Here is a 7,555-nt window from a genome sequence, read left to right as displayed (position 1 = left end):
CTGTCTGAGATATCGCATGTGACGAATGTACGAACGTACTAACGGACGGAGACAGATCCACAGTCCCCCCGATTTCATCGTGGGGGAAAATAAAATAAGAAAATTACAAATAGTAACTAACACAAGAGGAACAAGAATGAAGCTATATACAGGGAGTACCAGTACCATATCAATGTGCAGGGTACTAGGTATTTGAGGTAAATATGTACATAAAGGCAGGGTAAAATAACTAGGCATCAAGATAGATAACAATAAGGGTAAAATAAAGAACAGACTAGCAGTAGCATATGATGATTGTGAAAGTGTGTGTGTGTGGCATCAGTATGCATGTGTGTGTTATCTGCGTGTGCTTATGTAGTGTATATGAATGTGTGGGTTTGTGTGAGTGTCAGTGTAATGTTTATGAGTGAGTGTATATATAGTGCATATATAGTCTTTTGAGTGTGCATAAAGCCAGTGCAAGATAGGGTCAATGCAGATCGTCCGGGAAACCATTTAATTCACTATTTAGCAGTCTTATGGCTATTTTCGCAGTCTCATGGCTTGCGGAAATAAACTGTCTCGGAGCCTATTAGTCAGAGAGAGCCGATGCTCCAGTACTGCTTTCCGGACAGTAGCAGATTGAACAGTCTATGTCTTGGGTGGCTAAAGTTTTTGGCAATTTTTCAGATATTCCTCTGACACCGCCTATTATAGAGGTCCTTGATGGCAGGGAGCTTGGACCCAGTGATGTACTCGACTGTCCGCACCATCCTCTGTAGTGCTTTGAGGTTGAGGGCAGTGAATTTTCCATACCAAGCGGTGATGCAGCCAGTCAAGATGCTCTTGATGAAATGCAATTGAGATTGTGTCATCTGTGGATCTGTTGGTGCGGTATGCTAATTGGAGTGGGTCCAGGGTGTCTGGTATGATGGTGTTGATGTGTGTCATGGCAGGTTACCTTGGAGTTCTTGGGAATAGGGACAATGGTGGTCAGCATGAAACATGTTGGGATTACAGACTGGGAGAGATTGAAAATGTCAGTGAAATTGCTTGCCAGCTGGTCTGTGCATGGTCTGAGAACGAGCCCTGGTATTCCATCTGCAGCCTTGCGAGTGTTAACCTGTTTAAAAGTTTTGCTTACATTAGCCACAGAGAGTGAGATTGCACAGTCATCCGGAACAACAGGGGCTTTCATGCAAGACTCAGTGTTGTTTTTCCTCAAAGCAAGAATTATAGGCATTTAGCTTGTTTGGTAGTTCTGCATCACTGGGTATCTCACAGCTGGGGAGCGCTTTGTAGTCTGTTATCGACTGCGAGCCCTGCCACATCCTACAAGCGTCAAAGGCCTGTGTAATTGGATTCCACCTTCCTCCTATATTGAGAGAGAGAATGTTTGGAATGGTAGAATCAGGGTAATGGGTAATCTCATATTTTCCATTGATGCACAACATATCTTAGGGTATGGAAAGCCATATAGAATGCAGGGGCTCTAGCTAGAGGTCTACGCGGGAACTGCAGCTTTTCATACGGCACCCGCCGACACTCTGGCTTTCTGTCCAACTCCCACTTGCTACCTGAAAAGCTGGTCCCGAACCCAACCGCAGTCCCACAATGTTATTTTAGGCATATGTGATGCAGCTCACTTGCGAGCCATCTTCGCAGCAATTTTGCGCCCTATAGGCAATATGAAAATGCCAAAAATAACCTAAGGAATAGGTTAAATTACCAGAGATTCTCACTTGCAATGTTCCCTCTAAACTGCGCGTGCACGGGTGCGCAGCTCTCCAGGGACTGCCGCACAAAAGAAAAATCTGCCCTTGCAGAGAATCATGAGAACTTGAACTTTACTCAACTTTCTAGTTTTCCTCGTTAGTTAACACTATTAACGTTTCCCTTTACTGTGGGAATTGTGATCGAATCAACGTAATATTAGCCATAACCAATCAGAGCTGCAGTAGGCCTATATGCAAATAGACCATTGCCATATATGAAGTTGTGCCATTCATTTTGAACTGGGCTGTTTTACAACATGAGTGGTTGAGATTATTATGTGCTTGTTTTGAGATCAAAGTTAGAGCTGCATGTAGCCACGTGTGCACATTTGTTCATATTCTTTTCTAGTTAGTGAGTTATTAGCCCAGTTATAGCTATTTTGTAGTCAGCAATGGGGAAGTGGTTGCTTCTTACAAGAGCACAAAGGTATACATTTCTAGCCATCTTTGAAAAGCAGTCAGGTAAAGAGCTTTTTTTATGTCTTAAAGGGGCAGTGCCGAAAAATATTAGACGGAACATTGCTCACGTGGCCCATTATTAGGCTATAAGTATTACTGGGTTTTATCAGCCAATAGGCTAGAGGTATTTGTAGATACTTGCACTTTAGCTACTTTGTATAGCCTACCTTTTAGGAATGGGATGATTTTAAGACGGAAACAAATATGGGTGATCAGTATATATTTCTAGGCAATGTAGTAAACTATAGCCCAATCATATTCATGAAGAAAATTTCCTTGGAAGGATAACTGCCGTGATTTTCGGCCCATGCATAAGATATCGCCTACTCTATTCAGCTGAGACCACATGAGCACCTGGTCTCTCGTTTGTGGCTACTGAATATAAAGCAGCAAGAATGATGAGAGTGGACACTTGCACTTTCTCTTAAGCTATGTTTTGCATATAAAAAATAGGCTACCTTTTAGGAGGACAATTTGCAGACAGAGACAAATTAATAGCTAATCAATATTTATTGAAAATGAAAAGGCGCTCACTCACTATGTGCGCATTGCGCCTTTTCTATTTCAATGATGACTGTAAAAAAGTATTACACCTCGACTCACGTTGGTTGAGCGCCCTACACTTCTTTCCATTATCAATACTTATTTACAGACACTGTAGTAAACTATAGTCTAATCATATTTAATTTAATTTCCTAGGCAAGATACCTGCCAAGTGAATATCCTCCTATGCATAGGCAGCCTACTCTATTTCATTAAGACCAAACATACAAGGCGCGCTTGTTCTTGCAAGCCCAACTAGGACAGAAGAGGTTCAAAGCAGAAAGATGTCAGTGTAACGGCTGTCGTCTTCCTCTTCCTCGGACGAGGAGAGGAGAGAAGGATCGGTGGACCAATACGCAGCGAGGTATGTTGAGATAATGAATTTATTGAAAAGAAGAAGACTGACACGAACTATACTTGACTTATACAAAATAACAAACAAACAACGTAGCTATAAACGTAGTGCACACACACAGGCTAGAAACGTTCAACATAGACAGACCTGATCATGGAACTTACATAAAACACGCAGAACTCACGAACAGGAACAGACTACAATAAACGAACCGAACAACCAAAACAGTCCCGTGTGGTGCGCAGACACAAACACGGAAGACAATCACCCACAAACAAACAGTGTGAACAGCCAACCTATATATGGTTCTCAATCAGAGGAAAACGTCAAACACCTGTCTCTGATTGAGAACCATATAAGGCTAATTACAAGTGACCTAAACGATGAAACACAAAACATATAATGCCCACCCCAACTCACGCCCTGANCCCCCCCTGGTGATTTGGATCTTGTGATTATCCTGCAAGTTACAAATCAACTGTCACGCTCGTCGAAATGAATGGACCAAGGCGCAGTGTGCGTAGAGTTMCACATATTTTAATAAATCGAAACTCACCAAAACAAAAAAAACAAACAAGCACAAACAAAACGTGAAGCTAATATACTGCTCACAGGCAACTATACATAGACAAGATCCCACAAACCACAAAGGGGAAATGGCTGCCTAAATATGATCCCCAATCAGAGACAACGATAAACAGCTGCCTTTRATTGGGAACCATAACAGGCCAACAGCGACATATAAACGCCTAGATGACCCACCCTAAATCACACCCGACCTCACCAACATAGAGAATAAAAGCAGTCCCCCTCTGGTGGTTGAACTTGGTAGGCTCTCTGAAAGCGGAGCAGTCCACCACAAGGATGGGCAGTGGAAGTCCGGTTGGTGATCCCCGTTGTGGTCCCCCTGTCACGCCCTGACCTTAGAGAGCCTTTTTATCTCTCTATTTGGTTAGGTCGGGGTATGATTTGGGTGGGCATTCTAGTTTTTCTATTTCTTTGTTTGCCGGGTATGGTTCCCAATCAGAGGCAGCTGTATATCGTTGTCTCTGATTGGGGATCATACTTAGGCAGCCTTTTCHACCTTTAGTTTGTGGGATCTTGTTTTGCATAGTTGTTGTCTAGCCCTGCAGAACTTTACGTTCGGTATTGTATTTTGTTGTTTTGTCGGAGTTCATTAGTAAATATCATGAACACTTTCCACGCTGCGCTTTGGTCTCATTCATTTGACGACGGACTTAACACCCCCCCTCTGGTGGTTTACCTTGGTAGGCTCTCTGACAGTGGGGCAGTCCACCACAAGGATGGGCAGTGGATGTCTGGTTTGGGATCGCCGTTCCGGACCCGTTGTCTGGTCGTCCAGACTGGAAGATCTGGGTAGTAACTTAGGCAGATGTTAACAACGCACACACACACTCACGAAATATATAATTCCATTAATTCYCCAATGAGCGGCGTTGTGGCACTAAGTGATGGTTGTATGGGGACTTTGTTTATGGCTCTATCACTTCCTAAGTGTCTCAGGAACTGACCTGAAAAGGAATGAAAGCATAAACAAAAGATATGGAAGAAATGTCAAGTTATGTATGGTATCACAAGATTTGTTTTAAGWTTAAGGGTATACTGTGCAACTTTCATAAGGTCTGGATGCCTTATATGGAATACTGTACGACAAAAAGAGTCTGTATTGAAAACAAGCCCACGTTAGGGGAGATATCTTTTTAGGCAATCCCTAGCTGCTGGGCTGCTCAGTCCTGGTCCTGGGAGTCTGCTGTACTGTTGTCACTCTGGCCTTGGCCTAACACACCTGAAACCAATAATAAATGTTTCACTAAGATCCTAAATCTGAGTGGAGTGTGTTGGATTGGGGTGCTACAGGGACCCCAGCTATATTGTGTGCAAGTAAAAAGAGCTCTACAGTACTATTATGCCTATGATGTGAATTATATGGAGGGGGTACTGTTTCTGTGTGTTAATGTGTAGCACAGGAGGTTGGTGGCGCGAGCTCGTAGCTCATCTATTTTTATCCAATGACTGTACGTTGACTAATAGGTCTATGGTAAGAGCAGATTACTCATCGTCTTCAGATCCTTACAAGACCCCAATCTTTGTCCTCAATATTCAGTCTCTTTCTCTGCGAATGAGGGGTTGAGGGCCTTGTTGGGGCGTCTGAAGTAAATCCTTCCCGTCCGACTCATTAAAGAAAAGGTATTCCTCCCAGTATGGAGTGAGTAATCGCTGTCCTGATATCTAAGTCAGCTTTTTCGGTCATAGACCGTTAAAATAACGCAAAAAACATACACTACACACGAGCGCAATTGGGTTAGAGAAGTCGTAAAACGGGCACGACATCTCTCGGCGCCATTATGCTGTCCTGAATAAGAAAGGCGTTGCGTTTGGGCAAAATCCAATACATCACTGAGTACAGTGCGGTGCTGCGTCATGTAATGGTATGCATGTCATTGCAAGGACTAGGGAGTTTTTTAGGATAAAAATAAACTGAAAGAGCTATGCACAGGCAAAATCTTAGAGGAAAATCTGGTTCAGTCTGCTTTCCAACAGATACTGTGAGAAATTCTCACTTTCTGGCAGGACAATAACCTAAAACGCAAGGCCAAATATACACTGGAGTTGCATTGAATGTTCCTGAGTGGCCTAATTACAGTTTTGAATTAAATTAGCTTGAAAAATATTGCAAGACTTGAAAATGGCTGTCTAGCAATGATCCCAATCAACTTGACAGAGTTTGAAGAATTAAAAAATAATATGTTTTTTATATTACGTGAAGGTTAAAAAATATATATATTTTCCACTTAGTGGCGCAACTTTGGTTTAGAAGTGGGGGGACATAACTTGTCATCCGCATTTCTTGGGGCATTAAGCACATTTCCTGCATTTCTACACAATCTAATATGGCCTTTCTAGCCATCTCTATTTAGAACAACAAAAAGTTAAGTGATTGATAAGACTGAACTAGATCAATGGTAATCATAATCAATATTGTGTTGCATCTTTAACCAATAGCCTAAAAAATGAACAACTCTTATAAATAAGTATTTCACTTTGATTGTCTTTACTAAGACATCCTCTATATCAATTTCAGCCAGACCACCCAACCAGCCCGAGCTGCCTCGACACTCCGACTCACCAGTCTAGTCCTAACTCAACTCTCTCCCCAACACAACTTCCTTCCCATCTTTTTTCTGTCTCAAGGGAAACAAAAGTGAACGAAAACACACATACACCTACACATCAGTGGACGCTGCTGTTGGGAAGGTGGCTCAATAATATGTCTGGAACGAAGCGAATGGAATGCATTCAATCAAATCCAATCAAATCAATTTTATTAGTCACATACAAACATGGTTAGCAGATGTTAATGCGAGTGTAGCGAAATGCTTGTGCTTCTAGTTCGACAATGCAGTAATAACAACAAGTAATCTAACCTAACAATTCCACAAACTACTACTTATAACACACAGTGTAAAGGGATAAGAATATGTACATAAAGATATATGAATGAGTGATGGTACAGAACGGCATAGGCAAGATGCAGTAGATGGTATAGAGTACAGGTATATACATATGAGATGAGTACTGTAGGGTATGTAAACATAAAGTGGCATAGTTTTAAAAGTGGCTAGTGGTACATGTATTACATAAAGATGGCAAGATGCAGTAGATGAATATAAGTAACAGTATATACATATACATATGAGATGGGTAATGTAGGTATGTAAACATTATATTAAGTGCATTGTTTAAAGTGGCTAGTGTACATTTTTACATAATTTCCATCAATTCCCATTTTTAAAGTGGCTGGAGTTGAGTCAGTATGTTGGCAGCGGCCGCTAAATGTTAGTGGTGGCTGTTTAACAGTCTGATGGCCTTGAGATAGAAGCTGTTTTTCAGTCTCTCGGTCCTGCTTTGATGCACCTGTACTGACCCGCTCGCTCTTCTGGATGATAGCGGGGTGAACAGGCAGTGGCTTGGGTGGTTGTTGTCCTTGATGATCTTATGGCCTTCCTGTGACATCGGGTGTGTAGGTGTCCTGGAGGCAGGTAGTTTGCCGGTGATGCGTTCTGCAGACCTCACTACCCTCTGGAGAGCCTTACGGTTGTGGGCGGAGCAGTTGCCGTACCAGGCGGTGATACAGCCCGAGGATGCTCTCGATTGTGCATCTGTAGAAGTTGTGAGTGCTTTTGGTGACAAGCCGAATTTCTTCAGCCTCCTGAGGTTGAAGAGGCGCTGTGCGCCTTCTTCACAACGCTGTCTGTGTGGGTGGACCAATTCAGTTTGTCCGTGATGTGTACACCGAGGAACTTAAAACTTTTCCACCTTCTCCACTACTGACCCGTCGATTGTGGTAGGGGGGGCTCCCTCTGCTGTTTCTGAAGTCCACAATCATCTCTTTGTTTTTGTGACGTTGAGTGTGAGGTTTTTT

This window comes from Salvelinus sp. IW2-2015, linkage group LG15 (genome assembly GCF_002910315.2).
Source record: "Salvelinus sp. IW2-2015 linkage group LG15, ASM291031v2, whole genome shotgun sequence".
Classification (NCBI taxonomy): Eukaryota; Metazoa; Chordata; class Actinopteri; order Salmoniformes; family Salmonidae; genus Salvelinus; species Salvelinus sp. IW2-2015.
The sequence above is the reverse complement of the archived record's forward strand: the minus strand, read 5'-3'. Positions refer to the sequence as shown.